The sequence below is a fragment of the Peromyscus leucopus genome, chromosome 18 (assembly GCF_004664715.2).
Source record: "Peromyscus leucopus breed LL Stock chromosome 18, UCI_PerLeu_2.1, whole genome shotgun sequence".
Taxonomy (NCBI): domain Eukaryota; kingdom Metazoa; phylum Chordata; class Mammalia; order Rodentia; family Cricetidae; genus Peromyscus; species Peromyscus leucopus.
The window spans coordinates 21244099-21265456 of record NC_051078.1 but is presented as its reverse complement, the minus strand read 5'-3'; positions in this window follow the sequence as shown (position 1 = coordinate 21265456).

Sequence of the window (21358 nt, the reverse complement as noted above, 5' to 3'; positions counted from 1 at the left end):
ATCTGGAGTCATTTCATTGCTACTTTATCTACTTACTTAGAACAGTCACATTTAGTTTTATCCTAGGACCCTAGGCTATGTAGTCTCAGGTTCTTGGTCACCCAAGCAGTGTCAGGTGTGGGTTTCATCTTACAGAATGGGCCTTAAGTCAAATCTGATATTGATTGGTTACTCCCACAAGCTTTGTGACAACATTGTCTTGCAGGTAAAACATCACTGTAGATCAAAGTTTTGTAGCTGGAATGGTGTTTACATTTCTCCTTCAGTAGTGTGCAGAGTATCTTCCCTTACCAAAGATGTTAGCATGTAGGGGTGAGGCTCCATATAGGTATCATCTTTGAACTTCTCCATGTTCAATAAGTTGTGTAGGTGTTGTCTTTAGCAATGGGGCCTTGCTGTCAGTTTTTGGAGAACAATCTATAGTCTTGGCAACATCCAGGATTGTTTGGGGATTCCCATGGGACACCTTTGGTCAACAAATCAATTAGATATAACTCAGTCTCAGTACTGGAAGATTCATTTGGTGACAAGAGACGTCCAGTTGGGGCTCTGGCTTCCCCATTATTTGGTTATTTTATTCAGATCACCTTCATATATGCATATATATTTTGGAAGCTTCTACTGTATTAGGTTTCTCTACTATCCCTCAAATGACCCTTAATTTTAGCCATGTCTCCCTGGGTTCCTTCCCTCTTCTCTCCTTCCTTTCCTCTTTACCACTTGATCCTCCCAGTCCAACATCTTGCCCCTATCTATCCATAGGTATCTATTCTATTTACCATTTACCATTCCTAGGGAGACTGATCTCTCCTCATACCTAACTTCCATGTTTCTATGGATTGTAGCTTGGGTTATCATTGATTTTTTTCTTTTATTTTATTTTACAATACCATTCAGTTCTACATAACAGCCACAGATTCCCTTGTTCTCCCCCTCCCTGCCCCCTCCCCTTCCCCCAGCCCACCCCCCATTCCCACCACCTCCAGGGCAAAGCCTCCCCTGAGGACTGAGATCGACCTGGTAGACTCAGTCCAGGCAGGTCCAGTCCCCTCCTCCCAGATTGAGCCAAGTGTCCCTGCATAAGTCCCAGGTTTCAAACAGCTAACTCATGCAATGAGCACAGGACCTGGTACCACTGCCTAGATGCTTCCCAAACAGATCAAGCCAATTAACTACAACTGGATCAGGCCCTCTGAATAGGTTATCATTGATTTAACAGCTAATATCTACAAATAAATGAATATGCACCATATTTGTTTTTCTGAGCCTGTGTTACCTCTCTCGGGTTGATTTTTTCTAGTTCCATCTATTTTCCTGTCTGTTTCATGATTTAACTTTTTACTGGCTGCATCATATTCCACTGTGTAAATATACCACATTTTTAAAATCCATTAATCTGTTGAGGAACATTTACATTGTTTCCAAAAACCTGGCCATTGTGAATAGAACAGCAATAAATATTGTTGATCCAGTGTCTCTGTGGTAAGATGAAGTATCCTTTGGGTATACGACCAAGACCACCAATGATTTTATAGCTAGTCGAGTAAGAGATAAATAATCAGGCTTTCTATATCAAAATTAAATGAAAAGAAATGAAGTCATGGATTTTCTGAGTAAACACTCATGATGTTTAAGATAGGAAAGCTCAAATTGGAAAGAAAAGAAAATGAAGTCAGACAGAGCCAGTCTGCTGCAGAGTTAGAGTCCCATACCCGAATCACAGTACTTTACAATGGATGTGCAGATAAAAGAAATCAAAGAGCTAGCAGTATTCAATGTGGCTTCACAAAAGCCCTTTCTTAAAGACATAGCTAGGAAAATACTGGTAATGAAAAGAAGAACAGTGACTCAAAAAGCAATATATGGTGTCAGGCTGCTGAGGTTAGTGAAGAAAATGTTATTTAGGGGGATCTATCTCAAAGGCAAAATAAAAGTATTTTGAGCTAATTCTAGCAACAGGCTGAGAAAGGAAACATTTGATACATTTTTTGAATACTCTGTCGTTCAAGAAAACTACTGAAAACTGGCTTGCTAATAAAGCAAGAACAACATTTGAAATCGGGGGAGGGTTTCTGTTCAACTGAGCATAGGGAATGATAGTTCACCTGCTGTATTCAAGTTATGTGAAAAGTATGACTATGCAGAGTAATTGACTTATCCAAAGTTGTGGAAGGGTCAGACCTCAGGCAAGACAAGAGTCTGTGTTCTCAACAAACTAAAATGACTTAACGATATTATTTCTGGATAAAGGATAATCAACAATGAAAGCCTGCACTTTATGATTTGATTGGGTTGTGGTTCACGGTCAGATTTGTAAAAGCAAAGAACTGGTTCATTCTGAATTGCTTTTGGAAAGTATTGGATCTTGTACATTTCCTTCTTGTTTACATGAAGCTTGGTCTAATTTCTTCTAACTTAACATGACAATAAATAAAAAGCTAACATCCTATAGATCAAGATATGCTCCCATTTCAAGAATTTGGGATATTGAAGACAGCTTGCAGGTGACAGATCTCTGGATAATTGATGTCTCATCTTCCTTAGAAGCATACTTCCATTCCAGGTGGCTGAGGGATGTTCTGTATGGATCTAGTGCTAACAACATCTCCTGGATCAAGGTTGTACTGTATCCTATATGTATATCTCATATGAGTGCCAAGTAGAGCTGGAGGCATAGATTGAAGAATTAGGATACCAAGAGTATAAATAACACACATTTTCACCAACAATGGAGATGCAGAAATATTAAGCAACCTTCCAGAGATCAACAGCTGGCAAATGTTCCACCTTTCACATTTTAACCACACAGACTTGACAAGGTTAATAGACATTTAAGATGCACCAAAAATAACTGTGACTATGTCAAGGACTGCAAGTTCTCCTCTTGGAGACTCCAGAAATCCTTAATAACTTAGGGAAATTGTGCAATAATAAACAGAAAACTTTTATTAGTATAATTATCCCTTTATTGGAAAATTCAAGCAAGGACAGGAATCTTTTATCAGTCACTCTCTTAATGAATGAGGTTCCAACTGAGCGGTGGCTGTGAACCTAGGAAGTCTTGGAAATTTCATAATGAAATAGTATGAATGGAATAAAGAATACTAAAGCTAGTAGTAAGTCTACCTTGCATAATCAAAGCTCATGTGTTAAATGTCATCTTTGTCCTCAATAGTTCCTTCCAGCCTACACCAGCAGGTGAACTACTGTCCTGTATTTTTTACTTACTATGGATTAGCCATTATTCAGTTTTACCACATCTGTATGTATGTATATATAAAAATGTCATTGCTAGGTGTACCTGTTTTTGAAGATTTTATAATAGAATTGTGCCATGTGTATAAACACACACACACATACACATAGAGACATTTTTTAGTTGAATTGTAGGGTTTAAAGGCCCATAACGTGGCTCACTCAGCAGGTTAGAGTTGCATGCTTCCAATACTGATGACTTGAGTTGGATCCTCAGACCCCACATGGTAAAAGGAAAGAACCTAACGGTTCTGTAAGATGTCCTCTGACATCCATTGCTGGTACACACACACACACACACACACACACACACACACACACAGAGAGAGAGAGAGAGAGAGAGAGAGAGAGAGAGAGAGAGAGAGAGAGAGAGAGAGTTATAAAATGTAAAGAACAAAACTGAAGGGATTTGGACTTCAGGGGGCTAGCACTATGGCTCAGTGGCTGAAGTGTTTACTATATGTAAACATGAGGACCTGAGTTTGCTCTAACAGTGACATAAAGCCAGGCACAGCACCAGCTCACATCTGCAGACCCATTGCTGGGTATGGAGACAGAAAGAGGCTGACAGCCAGCCTCCTAGCCCAAACAGCAAGCTCTATGTTCAGTGAGAGACACTGTCTCAAAATGTAAGGTAAGAGAATGATGGCCTCCAGACACCCGTGTACCTCAACAAGCACATGCAGACACACGCACACCACACATAGACAAATTTTTAATAAAATAAAATGAAAACAATAGGCTTTGGGTTTCATTTTCCATAGTTGACTCATGTGCTATATTTAATTATATGTATATAAAAATTATTTATTTTTATTTAAAAGGTTTTCATTCAGTATATTTTGATCATGTATTCCCCTCTCTCAACTCCTCTCAGTTCCTCCCATTCTGGAGTCTCCCTCCAATTTTGAATATTTTGTATCATGTACAAAGCTGCAATGAACATTGCTCAACACTCCCTGTTTTTCATCTGCAGAAGCCTCTCTTGAGTATACCCAGGTTAAGAGCTGGTATTGGTTTCTGTGGATCTGAAATTTACATAATTTCCTCTTTATAAAAGAGCAAAGTAGCACTAGCTGAGGCATGGATGGGGCTATTTACTTGGATTAAAAAAAGGAAACAATGGCTCATGTTAATGGGTCTTACTTAGTGAATGTCAACCATACACTTTTGAATTATTAACTACTGTTGTTCTGATTTTTGAGAAAATTGGAAATAACTGTCATATGCTTATTGAGTATGCCTCATTTCTTTCTTGTGGGATGTGTTTCCCAAATTTCTGTCCAAATTCTAATTAATGCAATATAAAAATATGCCAGTGATCCCTACATGCATTGCAGTTGTAGTCTTCTTGTTTGCTTTTTCACATTTCCAATTATATATACACAATAGGCATTTTACATACACATTAGGTATTTTTTTTAAATGTCAGATACTAAACCAGGGCTTATGGTTAAAGCATGATTTATGGCTTCTCTGAATGTTTTATAATTTATTTATAAATAACTGGATTCATTTGACAGTCTCCAGTTCCCTTTTACCACATCTTTCCTCACTATTCACATAGGTCCCTTTTTATTTGATTTCTTTACCTTTTTATTTATATTTTTTTCATATAATATATTTAGTCATGTCTCTCCTCTCCTAATGCTTCCATTGGTTTCTTTAGCTGTCAGTCATGAATGTTTCCATGTACTTATCTGTTAATTCCAGTATTTGGATCACTGCTAGGTTTTGGGGCATTCTCCCTCATACTTATGGACATTTATAATTTAGTATCCTCCCCCAGAATAATTTGTTGCTTCTTTAGTTTTATAATGGAGTTCATCTCTAATAGTAAATGTGGAAATTCAATCTAAATGTATCTATCCAGAGTGGATTTAACTTTTCAACTTAATCACTATCCCTAGTCATTTAACCAAGATTCCATTGCAATTCCTTTCAAACACTTTCAAAAATGAAAGAATGAAGGGAGCGCTGTAATTCATTCTTCGAGGTCAGTCTGATAAAATACCAGACAAAGACAGCCTAAGGAAGCTGGACAATGGCCAGTAGGACCACAGATTAACTGTGGAATACAGTAGCAAAGGTTACACAGCAACATGCTGCAGAGATTATACACTCTGACCAAATAAGAAATAAACCACTGGCCAAGTGAGATTTACTCCACGAATGCAGATGGATTCCACACCGAAAAGGCAACACATTAAGTCCCACTAATGAGAGAAAGAAAAAGCATACACAACAAGAAATCCACATCATCACCTCAAGCGATACATAAACTGCAGTTCAAAAATCCAACACCATTTTGTAAAGGTAGTCAGGCTGCCACGGATGTCCCTTTTGCAACCCTATTCAGAGCTATAATAGAAGTATAAAAATAAGCATTTAGGATGCTAAATACATAGATAGTCAATAAATTGGAACAGAAGTAAAACTACCTCAGACAAAATAATCTCAAAGTATGTAAAACTCTATGAAATACATAATACAACAATTAATGAATTTAGAAAGAATTTTCATATATACACAAATATAAATTATATTTCCATATATCATTGATGAACAGTCTACAAAGGAAGTACAGAAATAAATAGCACCACAAAATAAAATTGTCAAATTTTATTTTAAAAAAGTAAATCTTGTGTACTAAAACTATAAGCATATCACCAGAAGGAATTTTAATATACTTAAATTAATGGGAATGCTTTCCATGTTTATGAACTGGATAATCTGATACTGTTAAAATGGCATGAGTGGCTTAATGTACACATCAAATAATATCTTTTTCCCAGAGGCCAATGTCCTGGGCTTGGGGATACAGTTAAGTTGGTACAATACTTGCTTAGCCTGTATGAAGCCCTATCTTCAATTCCTAGCACCATGTAAACTACATATGGTGGCATACACCTGTAATACCAGCATTCAAGATGCCCAGGCAGGAGGATCAGAAGTTCAAAATCATCATCAACTACATAATAACTTCAATATATCCAATCTAAAAAGGGCTAAGGGCCTTTTATAAAGAAATGAAAATATGATACTGAAATTAATAAAATATTGCAAGTAACCTTGAATGGTCAAATATTAACGAATGAACTAACAAGTGAGGGATTCACACTCTGGAATATTAACAGCACAGTGGCAGCAATAAAACAGTCTAGCATTATTCTAAGGATGGACATATAAACCAACGAATAAGTGAGAATGTTCAAGTAAACTAAATACCTACGGTTAACTGATGGTGTCAAAAGCATTCATCGAGGGAAGGAATCTAGCCCTGTCTGCAACTGGCACAGGGACAGCTGGATGTTCATGCGGGGATGAGTAAGTTGTGCTGCAAGTGAAATGCAAATCCAAATGCACCAGACACCGAAAGAGAAGAGAGAGCTACATAAACTTTTGAAGAAAACAAAAGCAAACCCTCATGACTAGATTTTGCAGTTCCTTTAAGATATGACACCAAGAGTACAACCAACCAAAGAAAGTAGACAAATTAGTCATCACCAAAATCAAGTCAGCCAACTGTGCATAAAAGATCATGACCTAGAGAGCTGAAGGCAGGCTAGAGACTGGTAGAAAATATTTGCAAATCCTGTATCTGAGTCTTAGCCACACTGTATAAAGAATATTATTGTTAAGGAAAAAAACAACCAAATTAGTAAACAGGCCAATGAATTTACCAACTACTGTTTTCAGATAAGGTACACAAATAACCAACAGTCACTTGGAATGTACATTAAGATTGATGATTGAGAAAATCAAGTCCAAAATTGCAGTGATACACTCTTTCACATCCACTAGTATAGATGCCAATGATGACATGGAAAAAAATCACAACCCTCATGTTCTGTTGATATCAAGACCAATGATGCATTTGCTATGGAAAACAGATCCTCGATCAAGTGGTTTTTCCTTAATTGTCTTCAAAATATCTTTTAAAAAATTATTTTCCTTAAACACATTTTAGCACTGTCTTGTTCAGTTTTATAAAATACGGATGTGTTAAAGCATCACTCCAGTTATAACTATTCAGGGAAAAAAATATATATATATATATATTTGGCTCAAGCTTTCTTGAACTCACTGTATAGCAGAAGACGACCTTCAACCCCTGATCCTCCTCACTCTACCTCCCAAGAATTTGGATTGTTTATTTTTCTTTTTCATTCTTTTTCACTGAAAGTATTTATTGTGCATATGCTCTTGTTATGGCTTAGGCCAGAAATGTCCTCAGGGGATCATGTGTTGAAAGTCCTGAACTATACCATGCTCAGAGGCAGGCGTTAGTGAAATGGCTGGATCATGATTGATATGGTCTCATCAGTATATGACCTAATTGCCTGGCTCGTCATGTGATGGGCTATTACATAGTGGAAACTGAAGATATGAGGCCAACAAGAAGCATCGTGTCCTTGGAGATTCTCTCTTCCTCCTGTTCTCCCTTTCCTTTCCCTTCTCTCTCCATCTCATAATGGCAATATGGGAGCCACAAGCTCCCTATTACCATGTTCTGCCTCACCACAGGATCAGGATCAAATGAGCCAAATGATCGTAGAATCAAACCTCTCAGATCCTGAGGGAGAAAAAAAAACATGTACCTCTCCTCCTCTATGTTGATTTTCTCCAATATTTTTGGGGATCAGAAACTGGTTAATACAAGTATGTTCTGGAGACTTTTGGGAGGCAAGAATCAGACTTCTCAATTACTCCGTGCTGTTACAAAGCACAATGGAACTTCAAAACATGGAATGATGCTCATGGGGAAAGCAGTAAAAATTGAAGGATAGAGTTCAAGTATTCACACATGGGAAGATACTGATTTGCAAAGGTTTTTAATGTAAGGAAGGCATAGTAGCTGTGCCAGCGAGACAGCTCAGCAGGTAAGAGCACTCGCCACGTAAGCAAGCCTGCTGACCTGAATTCAATGCAGCAGTGAACAAAGGCTGAATGAAGACAGCACTAGGATTTTAAAATGTGTGCACCCAACATTATTTTTTTTTCCATGAAAGTCTTCATTGCCTGTGAGACCTGTTACAAAGAATTACCCATGTTCATGCCTTTGTAAATGTTGCTTCTTCAAATTGTATGTCTGGTTTGTTTCCAGAAAAGTACAATGGACTGTTGTCTTGTACCATCTAGCAAACTTCCGTCAACTCTGGGGATTTATCTGCAGATGTGATTGCTACGCATTTGGTTGTCTCCAATACAAGCTCATCTCTCACTCCCCACCTTTCCTGGCTGCTCTAGAGTTGAGTCTATGCAGAGAGCAATGACCTCTTTCTTACTCAGTCTTGGATTAGTAGTCACAAAGTTTACAGTAAATATCATGCTGTTTGTGCAGTTATATAAAAGACATTCTTTTATTATTTTATGGAAATCTTCTGTTTTGCCAGTCCATCAGTTCATGGATGTTCTTGGGACATTTTAAAGTTGAGATTGCACACTCAATTTCAGGTAAATGTCATCCTGTAGTCTGCTTTTTTCATCTCTTAGCAGTCTTCATTATGATTTCTTCTTTTCTTGACCAATGTCCCCACGTACGATTTTATTTTTATATTTTAGAATAATATATCTGCATCTCTATTTTGTCTTGACTCTCTGCAATCATCTTCATTGTTTGTTTCTTTCCATTTCTGCTTCTGTTTTTAAACATTTTAAATATTTGACTTGTTAATTTATAGCTATTTATAGCTTTTATTTTTTGTTTTTTTCATTAAGAATTTTTTATTCATTTTATATATCAATCAAAGAGCCCCCTCTTCCCTCTTCCTGCCCCTCCAGCCTTCCTCTCTCAACGCACCCATCCATTTCCTTCTACAAGAAGGTAAGGCTTCCTGGGCTGGAGAGATGGCTCAGCCATTAAAGGCTAGGCTCACAACCCAAAATATAAGCTTTTATCTATTTTTTATTATTACTACTGTGTGTATGCTGTGTGCCATGGCACACATGTGGAGCTCAGAGGACTAGTTTTGGTAATGAGTTCTCTACTTCCACCCCTGATGGAACTCAGATCATCGAGATTAAATTCTGGTATCACACTGGCTAAAGAGTCAAGAATTTTACCTGCTGAGCCATCTTATTGGCCCAGATAATATTTTTTTCTTACATAAACCTTTGAAATTTGGTATATTCTCCATGGGTGACCACTTTAGCTATGTCCTTCAATGTTTGCCATTGTATCCATTATCATTATTCCATATTTCAAAATTCGATTATGCCCTATTGCATAACACCAAGTAATTTGGAAGTGTGATTTCCATTTACAAAAGCATGTTGTTTCTAAAATTACTGTTAGTTTGCTTCTTCCCGAGTTAGGTGTGTTACAGTGGAAAAGGTCATGTCTAATCCGCCAAATATTATAACTTTTTTGAAACATAATTTAAATTGTTTATTGCTATCAATTGTGTTCTAATTTGTACAAGTTCTAAGTCCTGGAGAAACCAGAAACAACTAAAACAAAAACTAAACATCAAACAAAAACATGCATTCTGCAATCTTTTAGTGAACAAGTTACAAACAGAAATTCGATCAAACATACTAATTGTGCTGTTCAAACTTCCTCTGCTTTATATTTATTTCTCCTTACTATTTCCTGGCTTCCCATACTTGTTGCTTATCCATTTCTGAGTGTGCTGGACTCAAGCTTTCTTCTTTAGGTTTGTGCATGTCAACACCTAGATCTCAGATTTGTTTTGTTTCCTGTTATGCAGGTTGATGATATTAATCTGTTAACAAAAAGAAGTACCTGCTTTAAAAAAAATGATAAAGCCAGGCATAGTGGAACATGTCGGCCACCCCAACATTCGGAAGATGGATAGAGGGATACTGGGAGTTTGAGACTAACGTGGGCAAAGCAGTGAGTTCCAGACCAGCCTAGTCTACTTTGTGAGCCTCTGTCTCAAAAATCAAGGTCAGGGTATGTCAAGAACAGTTGAGGAACATGTCTGAGGCCTCGGGGTCAATCCTTGAAGCTAAAAATAGCCAGTGATAAATTTATTTATAGTATCCTGTGTATTTTTCCTCTTTTCTCTCATTCTTTTACTTTCATTCACCTTGATTTGATTTTGTGGTCTCTTGTTTTGAGGGAATGTAAAATTATCAAATGTATGTCTCAGAAAGGAGAAGTCACTGAGTTATATAATGTATTGTTTTCTTCCCATCATTGTTTCAGAATTTTAGAAAGTTGTCTTTCTAAATTTGTTGTAATTTCTAAATGAATGCTTTCTCATTTAAACACTTCTTTTGCTTTTATTTCTGTTCTTCTAGCTTCTCCTAATTCTTCCACTCCAAATTTCTTTCTTTCTTTTTTTTGGTATTATTTTATTAAGCAATTTTTAAATTCATTTTACATACCAATCAAAGATCCCCCTCTTCCCTCCTCCCATCCCTCCATGCTCCCTCTCCCAAGTCACCCCCCATTTCCTCCTACAAGAAGGTAAGGCCTCCCATGAGGAATTATATTTAGTAGAGGCAGGTCCAAGCCCCTCCCCCTGCCTCAAGTCTGTGTGAGGTGTCCCATCATAGGTAGTGGGCTCCAAAAAGCCTACTCATGCACCAAAGATGTATCCTGATCCTACTGCCAGGAGTCCCTTATACAGACCAAGCTAAACAACTGTCTCCTGTATGCAGAGGGCCTAGTCTAGATCCATGCAAACTCCACAGCTGTTGATCTAAATTTCATGAGTTCCCACTAGTTTGGTTCAGTTGTCTTTGTAGGTTCCCCCATCATGATCTTGATGCCCTTGCTCACAGAATACCTCTTCTCTCTCTTCGACTGGACTCCTAGAACTTGGCCTGGTGTTTGGCTGTGGATCTAGGCATCTGCTTCCATCAGGTACTAGAGAAAGGCATGTTTGTCCAAGTCTGGGTTACTTCACTCGTGATGATATTTTCTAGTTCCATCCATTTGCCTGCAAATTTCTTGATGTTACTGTTTTTAAACTGCTGAGTAGTACTCCATTGTGTATATGTACCACATTTTCTTAATCCATTCTTTCATTGTGTGGCATCTAGGTTGTTTCCAGGTTCTGGCTATTAAGAATAATACTGCTCTGAACATAGTCGAGCATGTGTCCTTGTGCTATGACTGAACGTTCCTTGGGTATATGCCAAGAGTGGTATAGCTGGGACTTGAGGTAGATTGATTGCCAATTTTCTGAGAAACTGCCATACTGATTGCCAAAGTGGCTGTATAAGTCTGCACTCCCACCAACAGTGGAGGAGTGTTCCCCTTGCTCCTCATCCTCTCCAACATAAGCTGTCTTCAGTGTTTTTGATCTTAGCCATTCTGGACTCAATTCACCTATAAAAAGATACAGGCTAACAGAATGGATATGAAATCAGGATCCATCCTTCTGTTACATCCAAATTTCACATAGTCATGTGGTAGACTTTCTTTTGGAAAGTCAACCTTCCCAAGTCTTAAGTAATAATATTGAGTATTAGGAGAGTTAGGAGTATTATAGTCTTCATACTGTGAGCAACTGCTTTCAGTACTAGATTGGGGGACATGGTTATTAATTTCTGACACACTATGGGATTGGAAAATATTTGGAATGTAGTCTAGAATGCATACGTCATTAGTGCCTCATTTGGACAGTTGTATTCTAAATAACTAATAACACTTTGAATATTAAAGCTGTGAACACAACATATTTATGCATCAGCAGTTCTTCATATTCCTATGTTCTACATGATTTATATTTCTGCCTAAATATTTCAAAAACATGTAATTAAGGGACAGAAGATGTATGGCACAAATTTTCTAGAAAGCAACTTGGTAAGTGAGGGATTATTTTATTTATGAGAATGTAAGATACTAAATGACTCTCCTCTATTATTTCTCTGTATAAAAAATGTAAGTAAAGACATATATTGCTATCAGAAAGTATTTTGATACTCATTTGTACTTATTCATATTTTTTAAATATTCAAATATGTTTAAGTAGGCAGGTTTCTCTGTTTCCTAAAATTCTTCAGATAGTTACTCTTTGATTTCCAATCTCTAGCAAAGTGTTCTAAGAAAATAAACTGACGAATGAAGATACATTTATAATTATTTCAGTTGGAGATATACTTTAAAAAGTGAAAATACTAGTTACTCTTTGATTTCCAGTCTTTAGCAAAGTGTTCTAAGAAAATAAACTGACGAATGAAGATACATTTATAATTATTTCAGTTGGAGATATACTTTAAAAAATGAAAATACTTTATTACACACTATGAAAGTTTATGAAGGTTGAACGGCAGAGCAATATTATGGTTTAAGTGCTGATGTGAAAAGCCATTTAGTAAACATAACAAAATAAGACTTTTTGTTTGTTTGTTTTTGAGACAGGGTTCCTTTGTGTAGCCCTGGCAGTCCTGGAACCTGCTTTGTAGACCAGGCTGGCCTAGAACTCAGAGATCCACCTCCCTCTACCTCCCAAGTTCTGGAATTAAAGATGTGTGTTACTATACCCAGTTAATGTTTTTAAAGTATATAATTAATATTATATACTAGGTCTATAATATCATTTAAAATTACACAGTACTGTATAATCATTTTATATAAGTTATATGAAATGTTGAGTGCTCTTGATTCTACAACAGCTATTTGAGGTAGATGTTACTACCATTCACCAACACAAAATAGACTTCAATATGACTAAGTAAATTTTCCTATGTTGTACCAAAACTGTTAGTCCTCCTTAGAAAAGCCTGGAAATCTATGTTCAAAGAAACTGGCTTTGCCAAATATGGTAGTGATATCATTCCACTTATATTCATATGGTGTAACATTGTTCAATTATCCCAATTTTTCAGCAACATACAAACTGGAAAAAGTAAAACACATGGTAACATCTTGAAATATTTTGATAGTTATTTCAAAATCAAAGATTTGAAGAAATCCTAATGTATATGATTACTTTTCAAAGTTTACTATAATTTTGAGTTCATTTAGAAAGCCTAAGATTAATACAACTTAAATCTTTATATATAGTTGGGAATCAGATGGTTTTTTAAAGGATGCATATTATCATATAAATCTCTGAATAGTTATTAACTAAAATACATATGTTTATAGAAACCCTCGCTCAGTCATGTCCATTGCTTTTCTATTCATAATAGACAAAAATTAGAAACAATCTAGATATCTACTGACAGGTGAATGCATAAAGAAAATATGATACATTTACACAATGTAACATTTCTCAGCCTTGAAAAATATAAAATCATGAAATTCAGAGGTAAATGGATGGATCTAGAAAAAAAATCATGCTGAGTGAGGTAACCTAGACCCAGAAAGACAAATATAGTATGTACTTGATTATATGTGGATATTAACTGTTAAGTCTTTAATAAGCAATCTACAATCCATATAAGCACAGAGATTAGGTACAGAGCAAGGGAATACTGGGGACAGATAGATCTCCCATCAATTCCTATCAGCATTCTGCTATACTCATAGATCAGTGCCTTGCTCAGTGAAGCTTCCTCCTGAACTAGATGGTAATAAATACAGAGACCCACAGCTAGGAAATATGCAGAGAATGAGAGGCCATGAAGCACTCAATCCTTCCTCTCATGGATCAGGGAGCCTTGCAGAAGAGGAGGCAGAAAGATTATAAGAGCCAGAGGGGATGGAAGACACCAAAGAAACAAGGCCTTCAGAAACAGGCAGAACCAACACACATATGAAAACACAGAGACTGTCACAGCACGCATAGAGCTTACATGGATCTGTGACAGATGGAGGTCCCAGTGCTGAGAAATGGATCCAAGTCCCCGTTCCTAACCCCGAAGTTATCCCATTCGATAACCACTTGCAAATTAGTTTTCTCCAATGAAGTCTTATTATAGATGCAAGCCACTCTTAGGGACAGGCCCCATACTCAGCAGTAGATGGCAAAAAAAAAAAAAAAAAAAAAAAAAAATGAACTCAATGGCACCTTTGGAGGTTATCTGTCTCATACTGTTTCACCAGGAATATTTATTTACTTATTTATTTATTTTTTATTTTACAGCTCCTTTGTGGATATATTTTGGCTTCTGGTTTGGGGTTTTGATGGGATTTCTGTGTGTACAAATGTGTTTGTATGTCCATGTTTATTTCTTGGGTTTGTTTTCTTATCTCCTTTACTTCTCTTTGTTTATTTGTACCTTATTTTATCTTAATATTATTCTTTGTTTTGTTTTGTTTTTTGTTTTTCGAGACAGGGTTTCTCTGTGTAGCTTTGCGCCTTTCCTGGATCTCGCTCTGTAGACCAGGCTGGCCTCGAACTCACAAAGATCCTCCTGCCTCTGCCTCCCGAGTGCTGGGATTAAAGGCTTGCGCCACCACCGCCCAGCTTAATATTATTCTTTAAATGCTTTTTTTTTGTTATTTTCTAAGTAGAGACAGAAAGGGTGTGGATTTGGATCAGAGAGGAGCATCTCAGAGGAGTTGTGGTATGGGAAACCATAATCAGAAGATAGTGTATGAAAAATATATTTTCAATAATAGAAAAATAAAAAAGAAAATGCTGAGTGAGGTAACCTAGACCAATGGCTGGAAAATGGATGGGCTCAGATTGTATAATAATAATAATAATAATAATAATAATAATAATAATAATAAAAGGCACAGTGTAACATTGCATACATTTTCTGTGGTAAACATAATTATAAATTGGCAGTGCAAATTGTTTGTGATATTGTGAAGCAACTTGAACTCCTATGCAATGTTTTCAGGAATGAAAAAAAATGCTATAAACATTTTGGAAAAGTTTGGTAGCTTCTAGTAAAATCAAATATACATCTACAGGATACAGAAATCCCATGTGAGTTATTTATGGACACAAACTAAAACAATGTCCAAATAAAGACATGTGAGAGAGTTTTCATAGCCATCCTACTAATAATGGTAATCAAAAACTGGAAACTACTCCTTCAACTAGTGAATGAGTAAGACTGTGGCGCATTCATCCAATTAAATACCAATACTAGAGTGGCATACTATTAATACACATGCAACAGCATAGATGAGTCTTAAATATATGATTCTAAGTGCACATGCCAGGCTCAGAGGGCTATCTAGTGCATAATTCTATTTAAATATGATTTTAGAAAACTCAGTGTTATATTAACAATCTATAGAGATCAGGTGTGTGAGAGCAGATTGGTGGCAAAATAGCACAAGGAAACTCAGGTATGATGGAACTATTCTAAAACTGTAATGTGTAACTGTTATAACTATTCAGGCATGTCCAATGCCAAGGCAATAAAATATCTATCTTATTGGATGCAAATAGTACTTCAGTGAAACTGATATTTAAGGTAAAAATACATAAATAATAAATAAATGTTGGCTCAAGGAAAAACATAACCTCCTTGTTTTCTTATATATATTTTATTTTTATTTAGTGATAATACATGAGTCATAAAAATGTAATTAAAATCAACCAAAGACTGTGACGCAATTTGCCTTTCCTGCATAGAAAGTCCAATGCTTATATGCAAGAGGGGGTTCTAGGAGAAAACATCAATAAGGCCTCCTGTCCCTGCAGCAATACAAACTGTTTAAGTAGAGCTCACATCATTTACGGATGATAGAGTCATTGTTCCCAGAGAAAGCACATTTCATTCCATTCCTGCAGCTGCATAAAGGACAGCTCTCAGCTACCTGCAGACATGTCTTTAAACTATATCCTAGGAGACTCTGGGTATGTCCTGTAGGAGTCTCAGAGCATAAGCCAGGTTAAACTAACAAAGCTGTCCTGTTTCTACCAATCCAAGGATTTCTATTACCCATAGAAGCAAAGAGACACAGCCTCTGACTACACACCGAGGTCTTAAGAATTGTATCCCAGAGGAAATGCCATTTTGAAATCCAGTTAAATTAAACCCCCATGATTTGTCTTTGTGGGTGATCTGGATCACTGATGAGTAAACGTAACACATAAATACAAATAGGTAGCTCATCTATCATCTTCAGTTTGAAGTCAAGCCCCACTGACTTATGTGCTCTTTATTGGGCAAGATTATAGGAGTGGGAAATCATAATTAAAATTTTTGCATTTTCGTACTAAAGAAGTTGCCTTTTAAATCTTGTTAAATTTGGATTAATCTGTTTACTATGTCATCTGTCTTGCTTGCAATGCAGAAATATATTAATCATACATTTGAGGTACCCTCAGAGGGCTAACATCGCCAGTGACATTGAGGACATACTACACAAAGTGAGAGATGTCATTGAGAGTTATTTTGATTTCACAATATTCTTGATCATCATGCTGTTTATTAAGATTCATTAAAAGTCCATCACCCTAATTTAACAGGGAAAATCTAATAGATTGCTATTGGATAGCTTCCACCAAATTAATGTGGAAGAATTTAGAACCAGAGCCTTAGCTGCTATCATTAAGAAATGAAAAAACTATAATGATATATTAATTACTAGCAAGTATCAATTGTATAATTTGTGAAGAATTTTAAGTCTTTATCTACTCCGGACATTTTAACAAAATGTTTGGGTTTTGTCTAAATTTTCTTATAATTTGTAGCTATTTTGTAGATCATGTAGATAGGGTCTCAGTTCATGAATTTTACTTATTATATAAGTGTGCTAGCTCAGAATACTATAGAAGTCAAGTCACTTCTCTTTGCTCAGTACTGAGAGTGGTCATGTCTTAGTTCCTGTGGTGGCAGGTTCTTCTGCATTGGTGGGTGGCCCAGTGCAGTGTAGCTTCTTAGGTAAAGTGACCATTTTCTCAGGGTCTCCTTTGGAAGGCAGTGGGATTTTCTCATTGTATCCTTACCTAGCCTTTGTCAGTAATAAGGAAGATGATTTAGCTCTTCCTGCTCTAGACTTTGTTCTTGCCACTCTGTTCAGTATTGATGCAAACTGATACTCTTTGTTGGGTTATCACAGGGAACGAACACAACAATCTGTACAATGGGCTATTGGGTATTCATCTTCACTAGCAAAGTCTCTCCTATTGGGAAAACAATATTTACTTAACAGAAGACATTTTTTTTTAAAAGCAAAAAACCCCATGTATTGATTTATTGTTTATGTGTGTGCATACATGGGACTGCATGCCATAGCATGCCTGTGGAAGTCAGAGGACAATTTTCAAATGTTGATTCTCTCTTCCTACCATGTGTTTCCCAGGGATCAAATTCAGGTTTGCCGATCTAGTAGCAAATGTTTTTAGCTGCTAAGCCAACTCACTGGGCCTTAAAAAAAAAAAAGACAAAGAGATATCTGATGTAAAGAATTACATAGGAGTCCCAACAATGTTTGTTTTCCTATAATAAATCTTACTACTGTCTACAAACAGTGTTTATTTAATGTATTTATGGAAATGCTTAAAACAAACAACACCTCTGAACTTTTTTCCTCCACCTTGACCGTAAGGTACATTTGTTCCTTCAGTGTTATTACGTACCTGGCACTCTGAAAAAAGTACGCACACAAAAGCAAGCAAAAGTTTGTCCTTGTCCTCAAGAGGTCTTGTTCATGGAAGAATCCTTGTCCTCAAGAGGTCTTGTTCATGGAAGAATAAATTCTAAGAATTAATAAGTAAAAAATTATAATTTTCCCAAAATGATAATTAAAGAAGAGACTTCCCTGTCTGTTCGCTCAGTCCCTTCTCAGAGAACGGACCCATAATAGGTCAGAGACTAATGTCCCTTGAATTATTACTTCCTTGTTTAGCTGGCTCGCTGTAAAGGTAGAGCCTAGACACCAATGAGATGAAAATAAAAATCCCCTGGATAATTTGGGGGTTGAAATAAAAAAAAAATCTCATTTTTTGCTGTTAATCATCCTGAGTAGAAGAAGAAGTGGCAACTGTGAGAAAATTAAACTTCCAACCAGAAGGTAATCTACAAAGAACAGAGTCTGGAGCCAGTAGCAAAAAGAGGAGGGAGAGAGATGTTGGTGCTGTCAGCCTTCAGGGCCTGGACCTGGTCCTCAGGAAGATCTGCTTGAGCTTCCATGGCTCATGTTCCCAAATCCTGATGAACTCTTATGAGGTATTTGTTAATTTATCTCCTTCTCTTTTTGTCAACCTATTGTAATGAAGGTCTGTGTAGTTCTGAATTAAAAATTTTGAATTAGACTTTCTCTTTTATCTTTCTGAAACATTCTCTTTGTCTGTTTTACTGATAATATTTATTTACTTACTTTTGAGGTCTGATGAACTCTTCTCTATGAATGCTACCCCTCTCCTTTTTTAAAAAAAATTGTATTTTATGCATATGGGTGCTTTTGTTTGCATATCTGCACACCAGAAGAGGATGTCAGATCCCATTATAAAGGGTGGTGAGCTACCATATGGTTGCTGGGAATTGAACTCAGGACCATAATTGGAAGATTTTCCTGTGTCCCAGCCAGCCAGTGGTCGGGACAAATCTCTCCCACTTGCACCCCCCCAAGTAAGCACACAGAGGCTTATATTAATTATAACTGCTCAGCCATTAGCTCAGGCTTATTACTGATTAGCTCTTACACTTAATTTAACCCATAATTCTTTTTTAAATTTTTCTTTATTAAGAAATTTTCTACTCACTCCGCATATACCCACAGACCCCATCTCCTTCCTCCCCCCCAGCCCTCTCTCCCAAGCCACCCCACATCTCCACATCCCCCAAATCAAGGTCTCCCATGAGGAGTCAGCAGAGCCTGGCACACTGAACCTAGGCAGGTCCAAGCCCCTTCCCATTGCACCAAGGCTGTGCAAGGTGTAACACCACAACCCATAATTCTTATCTATGTTTTGCCGCATGGCTAGTGACTTACTAGTATCTTTACATCTTGCTTCTCTTGGTTGCAGCTAGCAGTGTCTCCTCTGCTCTCTTTCTTCATCTCTCTCTAGTTAGAATGTTCTGCTTAACCTTATTCTGCCTCACCACTGGCCAAACAGCTTTATCCATTAACCAATCATAGCAACACATATTCACAGCATGCAGAATGACATCATCTCCCCTTTTCTTTCTATTCAGAACTGAGAAATGGTACCAAGCCATGTGGCTAAACACTGATAAGATTTATGGGTTAAGATGTAAGAGCTAGCTAGTGAAAGCCATTATGAGTCATTAGGCCATACAGTTCATAAATAATATAAGCATCTGTGTGTTTATTTGGGTCCAAGCAGGAGTGGGACCGTGGTGCTGTAGGAGTTGGGCAGGACCAGAGAAAACTTACAACTACACAGGACCTCTGAAAGAGTTGCTGGTGAGCTTAACTGCTGAGTCATCTCTCCAGCCCTCATGAGTTTATCTTTCTTTCTTTCTTTTTTTTTTTTTTAAAAAAAAGCTTATACAATTTACTTTATTATAATGAAAATTCTAGTAAAGTATTTAAGGGAAAAGAAGGCTCCAAAGAGTTAAGGGGCTACTTATTTCTCTGCTTCAAGCATCCCATGAAAGAAAGGAAGATCTTACATTTTGGTCCCTCTTAATTTAAGTGACAAAAATCAACTAAATAAAAGTTACAGAGATTTCTCTGAGATTACCTCAATTCAAAACAGATTTTGAATTGTTATTTCTACCTAAAACTTAATCTAATCTACACTCAACACTTTTTCTAAAGAATTGGTCTAAGAATTTTAAAACTGACTGCATATTTTCCTTTTCTTTATTTTTATATTTTATTTCCTTTTTATTTAAAATAGATTTTTGTCATAATATATATCCAAGTTATAGAGTCCCTTCTTTACTTCTCCCAGTTTCTCCCCACTTCCCATCCCCTCCTGATCAACTTTGTTTCTGTGTCTTATTAGAAAAGAACAAATTTCTAAGAGCTAAAAGCCAAACATGACAAAATAAAATATAATAACATAAAACAAAAACAATAAGACAAATGACGTAGATTAAGGAAATACAAATTGCAAAGGAAGAAGTCAACATAGTGTTATTTGAGGATGTATGATACCAATACATAAATGACCCAAAAAATTCCACTGGGAAACTCCTACAGCTAATAACCACTTTCAGTAAAATAGCCAGGTACAAAATTAACTCACAAAAATAAGTAATCTTTCTATATACAAATAACAAGCAGACTGAGAAAAATCAGGGAAACAACACTTTTACAATAGCCTGAAATAATATAAAATATCTTGGGGTAACACTAACCAAACAAGTGAAAGACTTAAATGATGAAATCTTCAAGTCTTTAAAGAAAGAAATTAAAGAAGGTATCAGAAGTTGGAAAGATCTCCCATGTTTATGGATTGTAAAGATTGAAATGGCCACCCCACCACAAGCAATTTACAGACGCAATGCAATTCACATAAAAATTCCATCAAAATTCTTTACAGGCCTTGAAAGGATATTTCTCAACTTTATATGGAAAATAAAAGCCCCAGGAAAGCTAAAATATTTCTGAACAATAAAAGAACTGCTGGAGGTCTCACTATTCCCAATTTCAAGTTGTACTACAAAGTTATAGTAATTAAAAACTATATCATATGGGCAAAAAACCCCCCAGACATGCTGATTAATGAAATTGAATTGAAGACCCAGACATAAATCCACACACCTATAGACACCTTAGTTTTGATAAAGAAGCTAGAAATACATATTGGAAGAAAGACTATGGTGCTAGTCAAACTGATGTCTACATGTAGAAGAATGCAAATAGATTTATACTTATTACCCTACACAAAATTCAAGTCCAAGTGGATCAAAGATGTCAGCATAAAACCAGGTACACAGAACCTGATAGAAAAGAAAGTGGGGAACAGCCTTGAACACACTGACACAGGAAATGGTTTTCTGAACAGAACACTGGTTGCACAGGCACCAAGATCAACAATCAACAAATATGTACTGATAAAACAGAAAAGCTTCTGTAAGGCAAAGGAAACTGTCACTAGGACAAAACAGCAGCCTACAGAATGGTAAAAGATTTTTTTTTTTACCAACTCCACATCTGATAGAGGACTAATATCCAAAATATATGAATGACCCAAGAAACTAGATTTTAAAAAACCAAATAATCCAATTAAAAGTGGGTAGAGATCTAAACAGGGAATTCTCAGTAGAGGAATCACAAATGGCTGAGAATCAGTAAAAGAAATGTTCAATATCCTCAGCCATAAGGTAAGTGCAAATCAAAACTACTTTGAGA